Source organism: Mytilus californianus, unplaced genomic scaffold, assembly GCF_021869535.1.
Source record: "Mytilus californianus isolate M0D057914Y unplaced genomic scaffold, xbMytCali1.0.p SCAF_1, whole genome shotgun sequence".
In the NCBI taxonomy this organism is placed as follows: domain Eukaryota; kingdom Metazoa; phylum Mollusca; class Bivalvia; order Mytilida; family Mytilidae; genus Mytilus; species Mytilus californianus.
In genome coordinates, this window is record NW_026262581.1 from 142328535 (window position 1) to 142351955 (window position 23421).

Sequence of the window (23421 nt, forward strand, 5' to 3'; positions counted from 1 at the left end):
ATTATTTGAATTTCAGAATGAATGGTTTGACACAAATTGAGAGATTTATAAGTGTACCGTTACTAATATTTATGTCGCGAAACAATTAAAAGCGACACTATTTCATCTTTGTTACAATATTCTTGTACCGGCCTGGTAATAGAGGACATTTGATACATTCAAATGGATTGTCAGACATAAAAGTGAAAGAATAAATGTTTTGAAGTGCTATATTTGTTGCATTCAGCAATATAGGGTGCCAATATTGACCATTTTCTTGGTTATTACTTACCGGCATTAACATTTTATCCTTTCGGTACCTGAGGATTGATAGTTTTACACAGGTTTGGAGTCTACGGTTACTAAAACATTTGTCGACAACTATAAGAATGCATAATTTGACAACAATTGAGAGATTTATAAGTGTACGGTTACTGATATTTATGTCGATACCAACTAAAAGTGACAATACTTCATATGTTGTATAATATTTATGAGTTTAGATGTATTCTCAGACACAAAAGTGAAGAAATGAATGTTTCAGGTTGCTGTATTTGTTGTCTGCATCTATAAATGGTGCCAATATCTATCCTTTTGATGATACTTGTGTGCCAGCATGAACATTTTATTTTTTTGATGGATAATTTGACACTGTATAAGTCTACGGTTACTTTTATTTGTGTCGATAACAATAAAAGGCGACAATATTTCTTTCTTTTTGATGATACTTCTGTGCCGGTATAAACATTTCATTCTTAGGATGGATAATTTGACACTGTATAAGTCTACGGTTACTTTTATTTGTGTCGATAACAATAAAAGGCGACAATATTTCTTTCTTTTTATTGATATTCTTGTACCGGCTTTGTAATTGAGTACTTTTTGTACCTCAAAATTGATTGTTAGACATTAGACTGAAGGATTTTAAGTTTCAAATTGCTATATGTGTTGTACTTATCAATATAGGGTGTCAACATTGACCTTTTTCAAGGTTATTCCATACCGGCATCCTATTTTATTCTTTTTGGTTTATAGTTTTCAGTGTATGGAGACTAAAAACTTTGTCGACAGATATAAAAAGTGCCAATATTTCTTCTTTTATATGATATTTAAGTACTTTTGTGCCTCATGCTGGACTGTTTGAGTTAAATTATATTTATTATTTTTTTTTTTTTTTTTTTTTTTTTTAACTGGTCTGATAAATGCTGGAGTGTTAGAGTTAATTTATAGTTAAAATTTTTATTTATTTATTTATAGGGTTAGGGTTAGGGTTAGGGTTAGGGTTAGGGTTAGGGTTAGGTTAGGGTTAGGGTTAGGGTTAGGGTTAGGGTTAGGGTTAGGGTTAGGGTTGTTGTCACGGTACGAAAATGTAGCCAAATGTAGTCATTTTTATACCGATAACAGTCGGTTAGCGGAATGGGGCTACTTTGGTTAGAAGCACGGTGAAATGGCTACAAATTGGCTACATTTTGCGGTAAACTGACTACAATTTTGGGTAAAATGGCTACACATGGCTACACATGGCTACTCATTTTGAGAAGTGATGCGGTACTAAGGTTGGTATTGGCTACTTGACCTTTTTTTTTCCTTAACTGGGAGTTGGTTTTTTTTTTCATTTTGGATCATTTTGAGTCCATTGAGACGTATGTGTAATGCGGTAAATGGCTACTTAAACCAACATAGAATTTTTGACTGGAATCAAAGTTGTGTTTTTTTCGTGTTTTGAAGTATTTTAACCCCATTCAGACCCCTTTTATGAGACCTTTTTTTTTGTGGTGACACATTTTTAATAGCTCTATACCCATTATCCTTCAAAATACTTTACTCACCTTTGTTGATAAAAATCGATTGTCCTCCAGACTTGATGTAAAAGGTAAATTTTACTTTTTTATCTTTGTCCAAAATACCAAATTTTACCATAAAAAAATACCTTTTATATATAACATCAAAATAACTTTTTTTTTCGATATCTCTGTTATGAGTATAATAATGTGTGTTTATACATGTGTGTTTGTATGTGCATGTATACATGTGTAAGTGTATGTATGTATGAATGCATGTATATATGTATGTATGTATGTATGTATGTTTGTATGTATGTATGTATGTATGTATGTATGTATGTGTAGGTGTTTGTGTAATGTATGTATGTATGTATGTATGTATGTATGCATGTATGTATGCATATATGTATGTATGTATGTATGTATGTATGTATGTATGTATGTTTGTATGTATTTGTATATGTATGTGTATGTGTATGTGTATGTGTTTGTGTTTGTGTGTTGTATGTATGTATGTATGTATGTATGTATGTATGTATGTATGTATGTATGTATGTATGTATGTTTTTGTATATGTATGTGTATGTGTATGTGTATGTGTTTGTGTTCGTGTGTTGTATGTATGTATGTGTATGTATGTATGTATGTATGTATGTATGTATGTATGTTTGTATGTGTATGTATGTAAGTATGTATGTATGTATGTATGTATGTATGTATGTATGTATGTATGTATGTATGTATGTGTGCATGTATGTATGTATGTATTTGTATATGTATGTGTATGTATGTATGTATGTATGTATGTATGTATGTATGTATGTATGTATGTATGTATGTATGTTTGTATGTATGAATGAATGTATGATGTAAGAGTTATTTATTTCGGCTATATCATACGCTGTTTTTTAGAAAAAAATAATACCAATGGAAATTTTTTTTATTTTTAAATGAAATTCTACAATACTGTAAGTCTAATCCGAAAAACATCTCAAATGTTCGTTTGAATCTACCAAATAAATTTTCCACGTGAAAAAAAAGTAGTGGATATTTTTTGCTTACAATCAAAAAATTTAGAAAGCGTAACTCGCTCAGTCTAAAAACAAGTCATATTGCGAAAACCTTTCTACTTTTATCTTTCAAAGTAACTATTTTCCTCACAATAGAAAATATAAACACTAATACAAAAAAATAGCATAACTCGCTCAGTCTAAGAATTCAGATTCAAAAACAAATTTCGAAAAACATTCCAATATCATCCATTTCAGTCTATGATTTAACCCTTTATAATCTAGAAAGTGTAACAAATATTTTCCTCACAATAGAAAATATAAAAACTAATGAAACTAATAGCATAACTCGCTCAGTCTGAAACAAAAAAAAAATCCATTCCAATATCATTCATTTCAGTCTATGATTTTTCCTTTTACTTTCTTCTTTAAAATGTCTTTCTTCGTCTTCTTCGTCTTTCTGCGTGAACCCTGTCGACGATGATTTTCCAATAATCCTTGCCAGCGAATGCATCTTTTAATTTAAGTACTAATAGTCTTCCTTCCTCTGTACTTGTCAATGTCGTCATAATATCATATCTATAGACATTTCCTGACTCTAAATTATTTCTGCATAATCTTAACAAAATCGATGCGTCTTGTTCTGAGAATGTTCTCCTTTTGTGCTGCTTGGATCCTTTCGGTTTCGGATCAGAGATAGGCTTATTCATCGCGTCTTTTGGTTCAATTTTGACTGAACAATCCGGTTTCGGACAAGAGACAAGCTCATTCATCGCGTCTTTTAGTTCATTTTCACCTTCCTCGCCCGAACAAGCCAAATTAGGATCATATATAGGTGATGGTAATGGTGATCTATAGTATTCGTCGGTGTCACTGCCACTTTTCTCCTCACAAGGTGGCAATGGCCAGTGAATAGAGTTGTTAACTTTAAAATGTGTATCGTGCATCACACTTTCAATCAACTGGCCCACGGGCCCCGCCATTTCTCTTTGGTTATGCAGGGCATAATATCTATCAGCCGTTTCCGGGGAATGGCTCATGTGTTTTGCTAATACTTCTCTTGTTCGTGGAGCTGCACTTCTGACAGCCGTGGATGTTGCTTTCCTTATACGTGTGGCATTGATCCTTTTTTCACTTGGCCCTTTTGACCATATTCTTTGCATCGCTTTGTTTATTAATGAGCTGTCCATAGGAACACACGGCCCCTCTTTCGGCCAAGTTATGAAAATTGGGCGACTGCTGTCGTGTTGCAAATTAGGAATTTGATTGACCAACCTTGTGTAGTTTTCCATCATCGTCATAAGTATTTTAGACAGGAAAAGCATGACCGGCCCTGACTCAGCTGTCTTATGATGAGCAACCTGAAGGAAAAAAAATAGATGATAGAAGTTTATATTGTGCATCAATGGTTACTTTCTTGCGGTAATTGGCTACTTTCTTGCGGTAAATGGCTACCAGATTCGCGGTAAATGGCTACTGAGTTGCGGTAAACGGCTACAAGTAGTCTTGTTACCGCTTTCAAGTAGTCATTTTACCGCAAAATGTAACCATTTACCGCAAAAAAGGTAGTCATCTACCGCAAGATGTAGGCATTTACCGCACAAATAGTAGCCGTTTACCGCAGGAAAGTTGCCATTCACCGCAAATATGTAGCCTATTACCGCAAGTATGTAGCCTACTGCCGCAAGTATGTAGTCTACTACCACGGCGGTAAATGGCGACTGAGGTGCAGTAAACGGCTACAAGTAGCCTTGTTACCGCGTTCAAGTAGTCATTTTACCGCAAAATGTAACCATTTACCGCAAAAATTGTAGTCATCTACCGCAAGATGTAGGCATTTACCGCATAAACAGTAGGCGTTTACCGCAAGAAAGTGGCCATTTACCGTAAATATGTAGCCTACTGCCGCAAGTATGTAGCCTACTACCACAAGTATGTAGCCTACTAGGACGGCGGTATATGGATACTCGCTTGCGGTATTTGGCTACTTAGTAACCTTTTACCGCGTTAATGTGGACATTTTACCGTTGCGGAAATGGTGATTTTTTTATCGAAACAGGGTTTAAGTTGACAATTACCGTGCATATGTTATAATTTTCAGAGGTGAATACATCAATTAGTGATTTTTTTTTAGAAATGCATACATATTTTTTGTATAGTTATATTTAGTTTTACTTACAAGGATTACAGCTCCTCCATCCGGAGTTCTCTTTGCTGTTCTAATTGAGTCCTCAGAAATACCCCTGACAGCCATCGGGCGTTGTGCATTAGCTTGCATGATTCTCAGAATTAAGTAGTCTCGTAAGTTATAGAACATGGAGGGATAAACTTCCATTACTGGTCTAGAAGTTAGAGCTTGTTCACAATCTTTTGAAATGTCACTATTCATGAAGTTCTGAAAATCGACTGGTAGAAGCATCGTTTCTGAAAAAGAGGAAAAGCATACAGAACTCATAAATAAACATTCATGCAAATATACTAACGCAAATACATACACACACACAAACAAACACATACATGCATATCTGTTCTTCTGTGTATGTGTGACACAAACACACACATACACACACATACACAGAAACATGTGTACTTGTGCGTATGTGTGACACAAGCACACATGTAAACACACAAACGAACAAAACCATGTGTGTATATGTATGTGTGTATGAGTGTTTGTGTATGGGTAAATGTGTGTGTATGTGTGTGTGTTCTGGTACACGTATGTCAATGAGGACATGTGTAAGTATACACACCAGTAAGTGAGGACTTCACTCACAACTAAGGACGTCCTCAGATGTAAATTGTATGATTATCGCTAAATTGCTTTAATTTTCAATCAAACATAAAATAAAAAGAAAAAATAAGCAAGTCTCACTCGCCGTCTATTATGAGGAAGTGTGAACTATGTGTGTACATCGATATTATTAAACGCCATTTTTGTGGTCGTGCTATAACACAATATCACCAGTGCGCATGCTTCAAAATCGGAACAAGATGGCGGAATCTGGAGGAGCAAGGTACTTGTTTTTTTCAACATTTTATCACGTTTTACTTTTCATTACATTCATGTTTTTTATTTAGGAAGGGCAATGCCTCTAAAATTTAGCATGAGCTGCCGATCGACCATAACTACAGTCCCAGGCAGGGGCGGATGATGGATTCAGCTTTTTTCAAAGGGGCGTAATTCCATGAATTGCCTATAAAATTGGTAGATTTTCACGCCGAGTGGAGTGATGCAAAACAAATTTGGACGATTTTATGATATTTTATGCAAAAAATGATACTGTTTCAGATCAAAAGAGGGGAGGGGAGTATGCCCTCTACCAGAGTTGGTAAATTTACCAGCCTGCCCGAGGATGCACGGCTGGTAACTTTCAAACAGGGCTTGCTATTTTTTCCCAAATTTGTATAGCTATATAAATAGCAGAAATTTTTGTTCAGGATTGGCTTGAAATATGAATGAATTTGCTACCCTTACATAATTTCCCATTCTCAACTCTAGAAGTATGAAAGCGATTTAATGAAAATATGTGGTCAGTCACTGTGGCTCTTTTATTTCAAGAATGCATGGACCTCATTTGATGAGCAGTTTGCAGTTATAGCCTTCTATTTCCATTTTAAGGGTTCATCATAACAAATGGACAAAAATGGCTGTGTTTAGACCTCAAAAACTACTCTGAGTACAGACTAACCTGTGCAGTTGGAAAAGTTTTAAGGTTCATCATAACAAATGGACAAAAATGGCTGTATTTACACCTTAAAAACTACTCTGTGTACAGACTTACCTGTCCAGTTTGGAAAGTTTTAAGGCCTGGCATCCACTAGATATATAAAAGTTAAATGCATTTTTTGTTTCAGAAAGATATAATCACTTTTGGATTTTGATGGGCATTTTTTTTCCTTTCTGCAGAAGGTGTAAAAATAAACAAACACCTGAATTGCTTTGATACTGTCCACTCAGTTAAACCCTTTAACTCACCTATAGTTGTGTAGATACCTATTGTCTGTCTATTGTCCATGTCAATCAAGGACAATCAATACAATACAATACAGTTTTTACCTGAGAGGGAGCATCTCAAAGTTTTATCCCAACTTAGTTCATTTTTACACCTTCTGCAGAAAGGAAAAAAAATGGCCATCAAAATCCAAAAAAGATTTCATCTTTCTGAAACACAAAATGCATTTAACTTTTATATATCTAGTGGATGCCAGGCCTTAAAACTTTCCAAACTGGACAGGTAAGTCTGTGCACAGAGTAGTTTTTGAGGTGTAAATACAGCCATTTTTGTCCATTTGTTATGATGAACCTTAAGGCCTGGCATCCACTAGATATATAAAAGTTAAATGCTTTTTTTGTTTCAGAAAGATAAAATCTTTTTTGGATTTTGATGTGCATTTTTTTTCGTTCCTGCAGAAGGTGTAAAAATAAACTAAGTTGGGATACAACTTTGAGATGCTCCCTCTCAGGTAAAAACTGTATTGTATTGTATTGATTGGCATGGACAATAGACAGACAATAGATATCTACACTACTATAGGTGAGTTAAAGGGTGTAACTGAGTGGACAGTATCAAAAGCAACTCAGGTGTTTGTTTATTTTTACACCTTCTGCAGGAACGAAAAAAAATGCCCATCAAAATCAAAAAAAGATTTTATCTTTCTGAAACACAAAATGCATTTAACTTTTATATATCTAGTGGATGCCAGGCCTTAAAACTTTTCCAACTGCACAGGTGAGTCTGTACTCAGAGTAGTTTTTGAGATGTAAATACAGCTATTTTTGTCCATTTGTTATGATGAACCTTAATAGTAAAAAAGATTTCTCTGATCACGGAGTATGACCAGTGTTTGATCTATGTTTGAGAAAAGTTTTTTTCATTCAAAGTCCACGATGGATGATTACAATGATAAAAAATGTACATGTAGTTGTAAACAGGATCCGATTATGCATGCATTGTTTTATGTTTGTAGAAATTTTCTGTCCAATTCAAGTAACAAAGACCAACCCTTGTTCGATGCAGGGCTCAGAAAAGACCATAAATAACTCTTTCATGCACGTTATAATATACGACTATATTGTCTTACATTGTATACAGTTCTTTTACTAATTTTGTTTTCACTTTGAGAATATTATTTTATAAATATAACGGGAAAAAAAATTCGCTGAACTATTGTACATTATTGTTTAGGGGCCAGCTGAAGCCCGCCTCCAGGTGTGGATTCTCTCACTTGTTGAGACCCATTGGTAGGCTTGCAAGGTTGGGTCACAGGTAAATACACATACCAGAATATAAACCTGGAATGTGTTTCAAAATACAAGTACCTGGGTTTATATTTAAGCTCATCTGGCTCATTTAGTTATGCTCAAAGTGAACTGTACAAGTATCCTTAAAAGATTATTATCAATTGCGGAAAGATTTTTTATCTCTAAATCCTATCATCAAAACAAGTATTCATGCTTTTGATCACACTGTGAAACCTATTTTATTATATGGTAGTGAAGTATGGGGAATGTTTAATTCTCTTTCCTCTAAATGTAAGAAGGAAGATGTATCTCTTGAAAAATTATATTCAGGTTTACCCGGTGAGAAACTTCACATTAAATTTAACAAATTTATACTTGGTGTGCACAAAAAAACAACAAATGTTGCGTTAGATTTCCAATTTATTTTAATATAATTAAAGCGATGCTATTGTATTGGTATCGATTAGAGAATTTAGGAAGTAATTTTCCTCTATTAAAAGAGGCATATGAACAATTTAAAACACTTCACCAACTGAATAAAACATCATGGTATGGTTCAATAAATGTTATATTGAAGTTACTTGGAATTGATTGTACAAATGCAGTGTGTGAAACCTTTTGTTTTTCTTACTCGCCAAATTGACGAGCAGCTTTTCATTTCAACTCACCAAATTGAAATTCCACTTGCCAGCTTGGAGAGTGACTTACTTTTGGGACTCACCGTCTTTTTCATACATAATTATTAAAAGATATTATTCCAAGTCCACTTACTAAATGTATGTACTTATGTACATTAGTTTTATCCATAACTGGTAACTTGACAATTTAAATTACTATTAACATATAGTAGTCTCAGTTATATAAGGGAGCAGTCAACTTATCTTTTGATTAACTTGGGAGAGGGGTATCAAATAGATTTTTACCACAGCTGACAAGTCAAAAGTTATTTTTATGTCATAACCAGATCTAGACTTCCTTACCTCAATGATTATGGATAAATCTTAGTACAAATGCTGGATTTTGAGCAGCCTCTTCTACTATAATTGTCACTTTTTATACGACCGCAAAAAATTTTTGTGGTCGTATATTGGTATGACGTTGGCGTCGTCGTCGTCCGGCGTCGTCGTCCGAATACATATTGGTTTTCGCACTCTAACTTTAGTTTAAGTGAATGGATCTTTTTGAAATTTGACCATAAGGTTAAATACCACAAAAGGAAGGTTGGGATTGATTTTGGGGGTTATGGTACCAACAGTTAAGGAATTAGGGGCCAAAAAGGGGCCAAAAATGAGCATTTTCTAGTTTCCAGACAATAACTGTGGAACGGTGTATGGATCTCTCTGAAATTATACTACAAGTTTCCATACCACAAAGGGATGGTTAGGATTTGCTTTGGGGGGTTATGGCTCAAACCGTTTAGGAATTAGGGGCAAAAAAGGGGGAAAAACAAGGTTGTCCTGGTTAATGGACAAATACTTTAGTACAAAACATAATTTAAAGCAGTGTAAGGGAGATAAATCAAATACATCATTGAAATTATCTCCCTTACACTGCTTTTAAATTATGTATAAAGTAATGGTTAATGAACAATAAAGATAATCTAAAACAGTGTAAGGGAGGTAATCCAAATACAACGTTTTGGTTACTTCCCTTACACTGCTTTTCAATTATGTTTAAAGAAATGCATATTTATAAAGGAAGACCAGTAAAAAATCTGCAAATGTTTTCATCTTTTTTTTTAACAAAAAAATCCACATGAAAGATTTGACACTATATTTTTATTAATTCTATTATAAAATAGATTAAGTTAGCACTATGGTAAATTTAAATGGGTAATTATGGTTGCCAACTCCATTGGAAATTTGAATTGAGATTATGACCATATCTTGAGGGAAAGAATTTTTTTGGGGGAAAAAGGGGGGGGGGATAAAAAGAAATTGTGGGGGGGCAATTTTTTCTCATTTCAGATTTCAGAAATTAAAAAGAATTATTCTTCAAATATTTTTTTTTTTTCAAATTTCAAATATTGAAAAATTTCAAGAAGTAATCTTTAATTGCACAGTATGGCGCATTAGATTTGTAAAATCTTTGATCACATTTATTTATTTGTTATGCCGAATCTAACAGTGTATTAAGATTTTTAATTTTGGGTCCAGTTTTCAAATTGGTCTACATTAATGTCCAAAGGGTCCAAAATTAAACTTTGTTTGATTTTAGCAAAAATTGAATATATGAGGTTCTTTGATATGCTGAATCTTAACATGTATTTAGATTTTTGATTTTTGGCCCAGTTTTCAAGTTGGTCCAAATTGGGGTCCAAAATTAAACTTTGTTTGATTTCAACAAAAATTGAATATGTGGGGTTCTTTGATATGCTGAATCTAACCATATATTTAGATTTTTTATTTGTGGACCCCGTTATCTAATTGGTTCATATTGAGGTCAAAAGGGTCCAAAATTAAACTTTGTTTGATTTCATCGGAAATTGAATTATTGGGGTTCTTTGATATTCCAAATCTAACCGTGTATTTAGGTTTTTTATTTTGGGTCCTGTTTTTTAAATTGGTCTACATTGAGGTCCAAAGGGTCCAAAATTAAACTTAGTTTGATTTTAACAAAAATTGAATTCTTGGGGTTCTTTGATTTGCTGAATCTAAACATGTGTTTAGATTTTTGATTATGGGCCCAGTTTTCAAGTTGGTCCAAGATAGGGTCCAGTATTTAAACTTTGTTTGATTTCAACAAAAATTGAATATATGGGGTTCTTTGATATGCTGAATCTAAACATGTATTTAGATTTTTGATTATGGGCCCAGTTTTCAAGTTGGTCCAAATTGGGGTCCAAAATTAAACTTTGTTTGATTTCAACAAAAATTGAATATATGAGGTTCTTTGATATGCTGAATCTAACCATGTATTTAGATTTTTTATTTGTAGGCCCCGCTATCAAATTGGTTCATATTGAGGTCAAAAGGGTCCAAAATTAAACTTTGTTTGATTTCATCGGAAATTGAATTATTGGGGTTCTTTGATATGCCAAATCTAACCGTGTTTTTAGATTTTTAATTTGGGTCCCGTTTTTTAAATTGGTCTTCATTGAGGTCCAAAGGGTCCAAAATTAAACTTAGTTTGATTTTAGCAAAAATTGAATTCTTGGGGTTCTTTGATATGCTGAATCTAAACATGTGTTTAGAGTTTTGATTATGGGCCCAGTTTTCAAGTTGGTCCAAGTTGGGGTCCAAAATTAAACTTTTTTTGATTTCAACAAAAATTGAATATATGGGGTTCTTTGATATGCTGAATCTAACCATGAATTTAGATTTTTTATTTGTGGGCCCCGCTATCAAATTGGTTCATATTGAGGTCAAAAGGATCCAAAATTAAACTTTGTTTGATTTCATCAAAAATTGAATTATTGGGGTTCTTTGATATTCCAAATCTAACCGTGTATTTAGATTTTTAATTTTAAGTCCCGTTTTTTTAAATTGGTCTACATTAAGGTCCAAAGGGTCCAAAATTAAACTTAGTTTGATTTTAGCAAAAATTGAATTCTTGGGGTTCTTTGATATGCTGAATCTAAACATGTGTTTAGATTTTTGATTATGGGCCCAGTTTTCAAGTTTGTCCAAGTTGGGGTCCAAAATTAAACTTTGTTTGATTTTAACAAAAATTGAATATATGGGGTTCTTTGATATGCTGAATCTAACCATGTATTTTGATTTTGGACATTGGACCATAATAGATAAATTAAAAAAATTCAAGTTCTTAGACCACATTCTTTCTGTGTCAGAAACCTATGCTGTGTCAAATATTTAATAACAATCCAAATTCAGAGCTGTATCAAGCTTGAATGTTGTGTCCATACTTGCCCCAACTGTTCAGGGTTCGACCTCTGCGGTCGTATCAAGCTGCGCCCCAGCGAAGCATTTTATTTATTTTATAAAAACATGAATATTACACTGTGTGGAAAAGTTCTGCACCAAAGGCTTTTTTATATTCAGTTTCTGGTTTTGCTTTTTTATTTAGTTTCTTTTGTTTTTTTAAATTATTTAGCCTTAAAAACTTTTCCATATTGAAATTACTATTTCATAATTTGCCTCCAGATTGAACTTGTTTAACATTCAGAGAAGTATAAAAAATGGCTTTCAAATCTGGTCAACGAATACAATGTCCATCCTGTATTTTGCTTAGGCAACAACCATTTTCTTATCTGCGGGGGGGGGGGGGGGCTGGGATTTTTTTGAAAAAAATATTTTGATGGCCTAGCTGACCGAAAAAAAATTTAGATTTTGCACTGTAGCTGAAAATTTTTTTATGGTTTTGTGAAAAACATGATAGGGAAAAAAAATTTTGCTTTCCTTCTCATAAGAAAAAAAAAAAATTTATCGGAGGAAGGTTCTGAAAAAAAAATTATGAACACAATGAAAATCCCAGGCCCCCCCCAGATAAGAAAATGGTTGTTGCCTTAAAATAAACATACATGGACCATAGGAAAGTAATAAAATTATAAAATGTTTTATTTGTAACCCACTGATAGTCCCCACTGTATGCAAATTACATTTATTTTAGTCATTTCAAGAAATTAAAATCAGTGAGGTGGGGATCGTATAATAGGTTTTAGCACGCTGATTCAATGAAGTGTCAAGGTTGTCATAATAATGTTTTAGTTTGCCATCACTTCCTGGGTATATGCACAAGGATATGTCTTTTTTACCCTCTTTGCCATGGTATTTGCCTTTTTACCCTTCACACAATGCCTGATCATTTGTGTGTTTTATTAAATACAGTTAGTGAAAGAATTATGGTATAAAATCAAATATTTAACTTAATCATCCATATTGATATGCAGTGTAATTAAACAAATAATGCCCCAAGGGTGACTGCATGGGGAATAGAAATATGGTCACTACAGGTCTTCTTCCGACCGGCAGTAAAACCCTTACCAAAGTGGGGCGGCCATTTGGCTGTGCGGGATGTATCAAGTATGCAGCCACGTCCGGTCAGAAGGGGACGTTAAATCTGATGCCTCGTGGAGAGAGTGCCACGCTCTCTGCACGTTAAGAACCCTTTTAACAACTCTTTGAGGGGTCCGTAGGTGGCCTGCTGCAAGGCAAAATTTCTGTCCCTATCCAATATACCCTCATTTTCCAGTGGCAGCAGGGGTGTGGAAATGCTATGCCCGACTCGCCCGATTCGTCCATTTGAACAACCGGACAAGTAATTTTTGTCGAGCCTAGCTCGACATAGGGATACTGATCCGGCGGCGGCGGCGACGTTAGCTAACTTCTTAAATGCTTTATATTTTAGAAGCTAGAAGACCTGGATGCTTCATACTTTGTATATAGGTGCCTTATGTTACGAAGTTACTGTCTGTCATACGTCAATTGTCCTTGACCTCATTTTCATGGTTCAGTGACTACTTGAAAAAAAAGTCAACATTTTTTGTAATGTTTATTTCTTTCTTATTATGAGTAATAGGATAACTATATTTAGTATGTGCGTACCTTGCAAGGTCCTCATGCCCGTCAGACAATTTCCATTTGACCTCGACCTCATTTCATGGATCAGTGAACAAGGTTAAGTTTTCGTGGTCAAGTCAGATACTATAAGCAGTAGGTCTACTATATTTGGTATATGGAATAATTGTAAGGTGTACATGTCCAACTAGTAGGTGTCATCTGACCTTGACCTCATTTTCATGGTTCAGTGGTCAAAGTTAAGTTTTTGAGTTTTGGTCTTTTTTTCTAATACTATATGCAATAGGTCAACTATATTTGGTGTATGGAAATATTTTATGATGTACATGTCAGTCTCGCAGGTTTTATTTGACCTTGACCTCATTTTCACGGTTCATTTCTCAGTGTTAAGTTTTTGTGTTTTGGTCTGTTTTTCTTCAACTATAAGCAATATATCAACTATATTTGTTGTATGGAAGGATTGTAAGGATTATATGTCTGTCTGGCAGGTATCATCTGACCTTGACCTCATTTTCATGGTTCATTGGTCAATGTTAAGTTTTCATGGTTAAGTTTGTTTCTTAGATACTATAAGCAATAGGTCCACTATATTTAATGCATAAATTGATTGTTAGGTGTACATGTCTGCCTGGCATGGTTCATCTGACCTTGACCTCATTTTCATGGTTCATTGGTCAATGTTAAGTTTTCTTGGTTAAGACTGTTTCTTAGAAACTATAAGCAATAGGTCAACTATGTTTGGTTTATTGAATGATTGTAAGGTGTACATGTATTTCTCGTTTGGTTTATCTGACCTTGACCTCATTTTTTTGGATCATGTTAAGTTTATGTGTTACTTGTACTAAAGCTTTATATTTAGGACTATCAACATAAAATCAATGGTTAGTAAAGAAGGCGAGACATTTCAGTGTGTGCACTCTTGTTTTTGTCTGGGTTGCCCGTGGACAAGTAAAAAATTACAGTTGACAAAATTCATTTAATCAAAAATATAGAATTATTTTCATAATTTATTAAGATGTATTATTTTATGTAAAAGAAACCAATGATCAACAAGTGAAAAACATATATTTAAATCAAAACATCAATGTTCATGATGACAAGTATTAAAAAAAAACGGAAATAGATCAATAACCAAAATTAATAAAAATAAGGCCACATTTAAAAATATTTTGGTTTGCCCAAACCCTACCCAAAGGTAGAGACAGTGGGTAGGTAGGTAGGCATTTTCTTTTTTTTTTTCTGCAAAGAGAAATTGAAGTGTCAGATGTTTGTTAGTCTTCATGCCTATCTGATTAAAAAAAACTTTTTCACATCAGGACAATAAAAGATTTTGAGTAGGCAGCTATTTTCTGGGTAGGTAGGGTTAGGGCAAACAAACATATTCTTTTTTATGGCCTAAGTATGCGAACCCGGGTCTCATAAACATTGCGATATCTTTGTCCATTGACCCGGGATCGTCGATTAGGTTTTATTTGCCATCTCACAGAAGTGTTATTTTAATTTTTCATGATTGCATGGGTCTTATCGAGATGGATAAATACCTGATAAAAACACCAAGACCTGGTGATCAAGACAAAAAGAATGAAAATAATAATGATGAGTCGAGTAAAAAACGGAAAACACAGGTGGAGAAAGACAAGGAATATGAAAAAAATAAAAAAAAAAACAGAAGCGAGAATTCCAGACCTCGTGGCTCTTCAGTGAGAAACTTCTGAAAATAAATTAAATTTTTGCACAATTTGTAGGAAACGCCTTCATCTTGCTGATCAAAAGTCTTACTTATTTGTTGGCAAATTAATAGATAGAAGGGACACCAAAATCAATGTTCTGCAAAACACCAAGCTTGTCTGATGAAAGAAAACAGTAAAATTAAACAGGTGTCTGGGGAAATGGACAAAACATTGCCCTCTACTTGTCTTGTGGTTGTTTTGCTTTTGGGTTTCTATCTGATTGATGTTAACCCCATACCACCTTTTATTTATTCACAAACAATATCACAAACATCATTTATATTGTAATACAAAACAGTTTTACGGTGACCTATAGTTGTTAAATTCTACGTCATGTGGTCTCTGGTAGAGCAGCTCAGACATAAACAAGTCGTTTTTTGTTTTTGACTTACAGAAGTCAAAAAATGTATTTATTATAAAAATGTGTTTTCATTTTCAGACTTATTTAAGTCAGAAAATGACAGACTTGTTTAGGTCTATTTATGTTTATGAAAAGACTTAATTTTAATTGGTGGCCAAAGTGCACCACCTATGACATCATAAACCTGTCTGAGAGTTCACAAGGACCTGAGCTATCTGTATATAATCATGTAATTGAACATTTTTACTTAACATAAGATTATTTCCTCATTTTGTGTGGTTATAGATGGTTGAATTGTAAAGTAAATAAACATTATCTCCGTTTTTTTAGGCTCTCATGCATATTTTTCTTTAGAAGACAAAGCATTGTCTTTCAATGTTGTCATAATTTCATGTAGATGCATGACCTTTTTATAAATATGCTTGGGTCTTGAAGTTGACCAATTTTGGTAACTTATCGACTTGTAGGAATCAATATTTGCAACTTTATAATTCAGGTCAAATATTTCTTGCTTAACACTAATTGACTTATTGAAGTCATAATTTATCTTAAATTAAAGGGAGACAAATCTTGAAACCTACAAATATAGACCTCTATGAGTCAAAAGCAGATTTAGACTTATTTATGTCTGAGCTCTGACTGTAGAGAGTTGTCTCATTGCATGCAATCATACCACATCATTCTATTTTTCTAGTAAGAATCATACATGCTCATAGTAAAATACTTTTATATTTATAGGGAAATTCAGGGCAATTAACTTTTTTTCTGGACAAGTAAAATTTACAGTTTAACTTGCCCAGGGACAAGTGCTCACAACAAATATTTCCACACCCCTGGGCAGTCTAAATTTCCCTGACCTTCATCCCGGACAGCCTCTATTACAGGACCTACTTATTATATTTATCGTTAATTAATTTGTTCTCGTCCTGAACATGCATGAAATATTTGCCACTGGACATAAGGCAACCAACAATCAATCAATTAAACAAGTAAAAAATATGTGAACATGATATATATCTGTTCAATTATATGGTTAGAATTTTATATATGTATTAGATACACCTATGACAACATGTATGAGCGCGTAAGCCCGATTGGGTGAATCTAATTTACACCAAGATATTATTGTGAATGCAGAATGATAGTTTTCCATAATTTAGGAGGGGGGTCTTTCAGCGATTTGACCATATGTTATAGAAAAGCATGATAAATGCAGGATATCCAATTTCATTTAACGACATCTTGGTGTAAATATATATCTATATCTTTTAAACCTACCAATATTGTTTGGTTTCTATTGCAATGACTGTAGGTAAAATAACATTCATTGCTGAAATATATCCAAATTAGAAATGTGAATACATAAGCAACACAACAGGTGCCACTAGTGCCGCAGGAACTGCTTACACTCCCAGAGTACCTGTCCACCCCTACTTTTTTTTATAAAAGGGTTTATGCTGCTCAATCTTAGTTTTCTGTGAAGTGTTTTATTAAGTTGTCTGTATTTCTGTTGCTTTTCTTATTCACTATGGTGTTGTCTGTTTTTTTTATTGCCCTATGGTATCTACTTTCTCTTTTTAGACCGGTCATTTTTTGTTACATGTATGTATTAGATGTAAGCTTCTCGTATCTGAGGGTCGTCAGACCCGAAGATATGAGACGATTACATCTGATTTACATAGAAGTAATAAATAAATATTTCATCTTTTCTCTTGTTCTAAAAAAGAGCAATTAGTTTTTTTTATAAAACAGGAAAAGTGTCATTATCTCAAATTTTCCAGATGCAGTAACACTTTCAGAAGATGTTTTTTTTTTATATGGATTTGGAATGAAATCTTGATTGCGTCTATTTTTCTGTCATCAAATTGATACCTTATCACTGCTTTTGTATGGCAACATGAATCGCTGTACTATCTTGTCTTTTTTCTGGTTTAGTTGCCAAAACCGGAACTTTTTGCTGATAAATGATAACACTTCTATGAAATATAAATACCCTAATAAAAGCTATAATTACCAAAGTCCTCCTTTCCATACATCTTCTCTTTTTTAACTGTGATATACATGTATTTAGTTGATTTTGACAACTCATGTTCACGGATAGCTTGGTGAACTTCCTCCAAGGAATGTACACATAGAACCGCATATGTATGCAGATGTATCTGGGGTAGTAAGTCAGCAATCAGGCAAAAGTAGGTCACTTGGACCCCCATTTCATGCTTCAATGACTGGTTCAGTTTAATGTTCATATCTCAGCAACTATAATGTACAGGGGTAGTAAGTCAGCATCCAGCAAAGTAAGTCGCTGTGACCTATATTTAACTCTTTATTGACTTTATTGACTTTAGTCAGTATTTCTTAATGAAATTCAATGAAACTTTCACAGATTATTGTCATGGTGGATAACCTACGTCATTGTCACATGATTTGACCCCACGAAAAAGGTAAACAAAGCCCACTTTAAGACACGATATCTCAAGTTCTCCTGAAGCAAATAAAAAACTAATAAATGGCAAGACCCCTTTTTATGCCATATTAATCATTTGGAACAGAAATCAGATTTTGCAAACACTTCGAAAACATGACGTAGGTTATCCACCATGATTGTGCACCTTCTATTTTAAATTTTAATTCAAATGAATTTTGGGGTTTCCCATAGCAAAACATCACATAGGGGGGAGCAGGGGGTATCATTTAGTGAGCTTTGCTCACAGTATTTCTGGTTATATTACATATTAAATGCTGTTTTGTTCATAAAAAGACAAAGTGTTAACTTTGAAGAATGTCGTACATGTATTAGAATTTGGATTTTAGCATGATACTTATTATATCATAGGTTGAGGAAAAGGAAGAAAGATATCGATGGACATGGTGGATTGGAATACAGATCAGACCAGACGGCGGACAGTCAAATAGGTATATCATGGTGATTATGGAAGTTGCTGTTTTTGCCTTGTTGCTATTGTAGTCTTGCCCATTTGTGTACAGATCATTGTGTCTTCTATCCATGTAATATTGTATACACAATTTCTAGTGTTATCCCCTGCAGGCCTTTAGGGTTTTCGACTCATTCTTGTTAGAGAACTAATTAACAGAATTTGACCAAACTTGGTAGAGATTATCCCCATGAGGTCCCTTCCAATTTGTGTGACTTTGGTGCTGTTTCGTCAAAAAGCATGGCTGCCAGGACTAATCATGCTAATTGAATTTTCTTATTGGCCGATTTTTCTAAGATCTTCTTGAGAACGCATGCTGGATTGAACTGAAATTTGGTAGATATGTTCCCATTGAGATGTATTAATCAAGTTAATAAGTGTTGTTACTTTAGTAGTTGTTTGAAGATTGTAAATACATATAGCCACCAACCGAGGTCAAAGTTTACCATGTTACCCTGAAATCCTATTGGGAATGACATTTTTGTCTCGCCTGCAAGCATTAGGTCAACAATATTTGGTGTATGGAATGATTGTAAGGTGTACATGTCAGTCTTGCAGGTTTTATCTGACCTTGACCTCATTTTCACGGTTCATTGGTCAATGCTAAAATTTTGTGTTTTGGTCTTTTTTTTTCTAATGCTATAAGTAATAGGTCAACTATAGTTGGTGTATGGAATGATTATAAGGTGTTCATGTCTGTCTGGCAGAGTTCATCTGACCTTGACCTCATTTTCATGGTTCATTGGTCAATGTTAAGTTTTCCTGGTTATGTCTGTTTCTCAGTTACTATAATTTAGCAATAAGGCCAACTATAATTGATATATGGGATGATTGCAAGATGTACGTGTTTGTCTGGCAGGGTTCATCTGACCTTGACCTCATTTTCATGGTTCATTGATTAATATTAAGTTTTGGTTTGGTATGTTTCTTGTATACTATAAGCAATAGGTTAACTATATTTGGTGTATACATGTAATGATTGTAAGGTGTACATGTCTGTTTAGCTTGGTTTATCTGACCTTAACCTTTACCTTATTTTAATGGATCATTGATAATGTTAAGTTTATGTTATACTTGTTGTAAAACTTTATCTTTAGGACTTACAACATAGAATAAATCATATAAAGCAGGCGAGACATTTCAGCATGTGCACTCTTGTTGTCTTCTGTTTGAGAATTACTAATCAGAATTTGTCATTATTTGACCAAACTTAGTAGAGATCCTTCCTATGAGGTCCTCAACAAATGTTGTTACTTTGGTGCCAATTTGTCAATAAATATAGTTGACAATCATTATCTTAAGTGGGGGAATGCTTTAGTGGGTGGGACATATTATTTTTTTTCGTGACAAATACACTTTTTCTGCTTTATTCTATTAGATGGATGGATGGATGGTTGCTTAACGTCCAGTGGTAGGTCAGATGCATATTCAGGACGAGAGCATGATAATGAGAAATGAATACTAACCCTGCTTTGTACTAGACCGACACGCTGAGCCGGATTTTTTACGTGCTAGCTCACAAGGTAACAGTTCGCAGGAAGACATGTCACCCTACCCGGACACATTATTCTGACTCCGGGCCGACCAGTCTTTGCTCTTACTCCTTAATGCTGCGTGCTTAGCAGAGAAGCAGCAAATACCAATTTTCAAGTCTTTGGTTTGACCCGGCCGCATTTCGAACCTACGACCTCCCGCACTCGAGGCGAGCACGCTAACCGTTACACCACCGAGGCGGTCTATTCTATTAGAAAAAAACAAGTTATTTTTATACGACCGCAAAAGTTAAAAATGTTTTGGTCGTATATTGGTATGACGTCGTCGTCGTCTGGCGTCGTCCGGCGTCGTCCGAAGACACATTGGTTTTCGCACTCTAACTTTAGTTTAAGTGAATGGATCTCCATGAAATTTTACCATAAGGTTCAATACCACGAAAGGAAGGTTGGGATTGATTTTGGGGGTTATGGTACCAACAGTTAAGGAATTAGGGGCCAAAAAGGGGCCAAAATAAGCATTTTTGTAACTTTCAGCTAATAACTTGTGTGTAAGTGTATGGATCTCTCTGACATTGTACCACAAGGTTCCATATCACAAAGGGAAGGCTGTAATTGATTTTGGGGGTAATTGCCTCAAAATTTTAGGAATTAGGGGCCAAAAAAGGGGCAAAAAACAAGCATTTTTCTAGTTTCATGACAATAACTTGTGTGTAAGTGTTTGGATATTTCTGAAATTGTACTACAAGGTTTCATATCACAAAGGGAAAGCTGGAAATGAGTTCGGGGGTAATTGCCTGAAACGTTTAGGAATTGGGGGCCAAAAAGGGGCCAAAAATAAGCATTTTTCTAGTTTCAAGACAATAACTTGTGTTCAAGTGTATGGATCTCTCTGAAATTGTACTGCAAGGTACCATACCACAAAGGGAAGGCTGGGATTGAGTTTGGGGTGATGAATCATAAGGGGGTTCAAAAAAAATTTGGGGGGGGGGGATTTTTTCTTTTTCTTTTTTTTTTTCTTTTTTTCCTTTTTTTTTTCTTTTAAAATTTTCCATTTTAAGTTGGTTATTTCTGATTTATATTTAAAAGCAAATAGTAATGATATGGTAGGAGATACACACCAAACAGGATGTGTAAATTTTTATATAATAAGTATTGTGCAATAGCAAGAAATTTTCAATTGCACAGTATTGCACAATAGCAAGAAATCTTCAATTGCACATGTGCAATAGCAAGAAATCTTCAATTGCACAGTATTGTGCAATAGCAAGAAATATCCAAAAGAGCAATATTGCGCAATAGCAAGAAATTGTCAATTGTACAGTATTGTGCAATAGCAAGAAATATTCAAATGCACAGTATTGTGCAAAAGAAGATACTTCTTATAAATTGCTTATTTCTTGATCAATTTCAATGGGGTTTTATTCTTGAATTCTTGGGGTTCTTTAATATGCTGAATATAACCGTGTATTGAGTTTTTGGATTTTGGGCCCCGTTTTTAAATTGGTCCACATTGAGGTCCAAAGGGTCCAAAATTTAACTTTGTTTGATTTCATCAAAATTGAATTATTGGGGTTCTTTGATATGCCGAATCTAAACGTGTATTTAGATTCTTAATTTTTGGTTTCGTTTTCAAATTGGTCTACATTAAGGTCCAAAGGGTCCAAAATTAAACTTAGTTTGATTTTAACAAAAATTGAATTTTTAGTGTTCTTTGATATGCTGAATCTAAACATGTATTTAGATTTTTGATTATGGGCCCAGTTTTCAAGTTGGTCCAAATCGGGGTCCAAAATTAAACTTTGTTTGATTTCAACAAAAATTGAATATATGGGGTTCTTTGATATGCTGAATCTAACCATGTATTTAGATTTTTGGGCCCCGTTATCAACTTTGTCCACATTGAGGTCAAAAGGGTCCAAAATTAAACTTTGTTTGATTTCATCAAAAATTGAATTCTTGGGGTTCTTTGATATGCTGAATCTAACCATGTATTTAGATTTTGGATATTGGACCATAATAGGTGAATGTCCAATTTAAAATTTTTAAGTTCTTAGACCACATTCATTCTGTGTCAGAAACCTATGCTGTGTCAAATATTTAATCACAATCCAAATTCAGAGCTGTATCAAGCTTGAATGTTGTGTCCATACTTGCCCCAACTGTTCAGGGTTCGACCTCTGCGGTCGTATCAAGCTGTGCCCTGCGGAGCATTTTATTATTACATACTCTAATATCAAAAAAATTATTTATTGGCTCTTCGCGGTTAGAAGTGACAATGCATGCTGGGAATAATTGGTAGCTAATTTCATACCTAATATAGACTAAATTAAGACATGTGATTGGTTTAATTAAGCACATGGAAACTTTAATAGTTTTGATTAAATAAATAAAAGGTACGAAATGGTCAGGGTACGAAATGGTTTTTGACAAGGTACGAAACTGAGGGTACAAAATGATTAGGGTACGAAATGGTTTTTGACAAGGTACGAAATTGAGGGAACAAAATGATTAGGGTACGAAATGACTATAATTCCAAAATGGGTCACCCATTCACAATTCCAAAATGGGTCACCCATTCACAAGTTAATTTTAACAACTTGAACACTAACGTCTTGGTGAGCAAATATTTTCCTTACAATTCTGAAGTGATATACACATATATTTCTATAAATAGACTGAAAGCTGGTTATCGATCGATTTGAGATCAGAATCTAGTGTCACAAATTACCTCCCTTGCAAGCAAAACATTATTATGTAATCGTCGTCTTGAGTTGATAGATTTGATAGTAATAACTGAATTACAGGCTCCTGACTTTGGACAGGCGCAAAGTAAATCATGTACCCTGTAATCACATCCGGTCCTCAGTTTTTGGTTTGTGACCTTATCTTCTAAATTCGATTTATGATTACCCTTTCAAGTATAAGCCCCTCCCTCCCCCCCCCCCCCCCCCCCCCCCCCCCCCCCCCTTTTCAACATATAGGCTAACGACACAGATTAACAGTTCTGTCATCAACTGACCAATTCTTATAAGTTTATCCCTTTTCCCACCTTCCATCAAAAATCAAAACCAATTTTGTAAATATTTCTTTTCCTTGAAAATAATCCCATAATTTTTCTGTGCAGATTTAATTCCACATTGTTGCATAAGTAGAAACATTACAAATAACCTATAACCATGGAATGGGGATTGTTCGCCAAACATAACATTTTTGCCCTACAACCATTCGCCCACAGAGTCTGTTAACCCTGGGTTCATTTGCCCTCTTTTTAAATTAATACATTTTTATTAGTAAATACAAGTGATATTTGGTTTTTGAATTCATATATCAGGAACGTGCGGTCAGAAAGGGGATGTTAAATCTGATGCTTCGTGCAGAGAGAGTGCAACAAACTCTACATATTAAAGAA

At 34.3% G+C, this 23421-nt stretch overlaps 1 long non-coding RNA gene across 6 annotated transcripts in view; it reads left to right on the forward strand.

Annotated features, from left to right (window-relative positions):
* Positions 1-5477: 5477 nt before the first annotated feature.
* LOC127737786 (uncharacterized) overlaps positions 5478-23421 on the forward strand; it is a 31947-nt gene continuing 14003 nt past the window's right edge. Inside the window, exons 1-2 of one of the 6 annotated variants that reach the window (XR_007999818.1) lie at positions 5478-5512; positions 18420-18499. This is a non-coding gene — a long non-coding RNA (uncharacterized LOC127737786). Of the gene's footprint in view, positions 5513-5615; positions 5791-7952; positions 8044-12258; positions 12746-18419; positions 18500-23421 lie in introns of those variants that run through there. The other 5 variants (XR_007999813.1, XR_007999822.1, XR_007999814.1 and 2 more) reach the window with 5 other exon arrangements.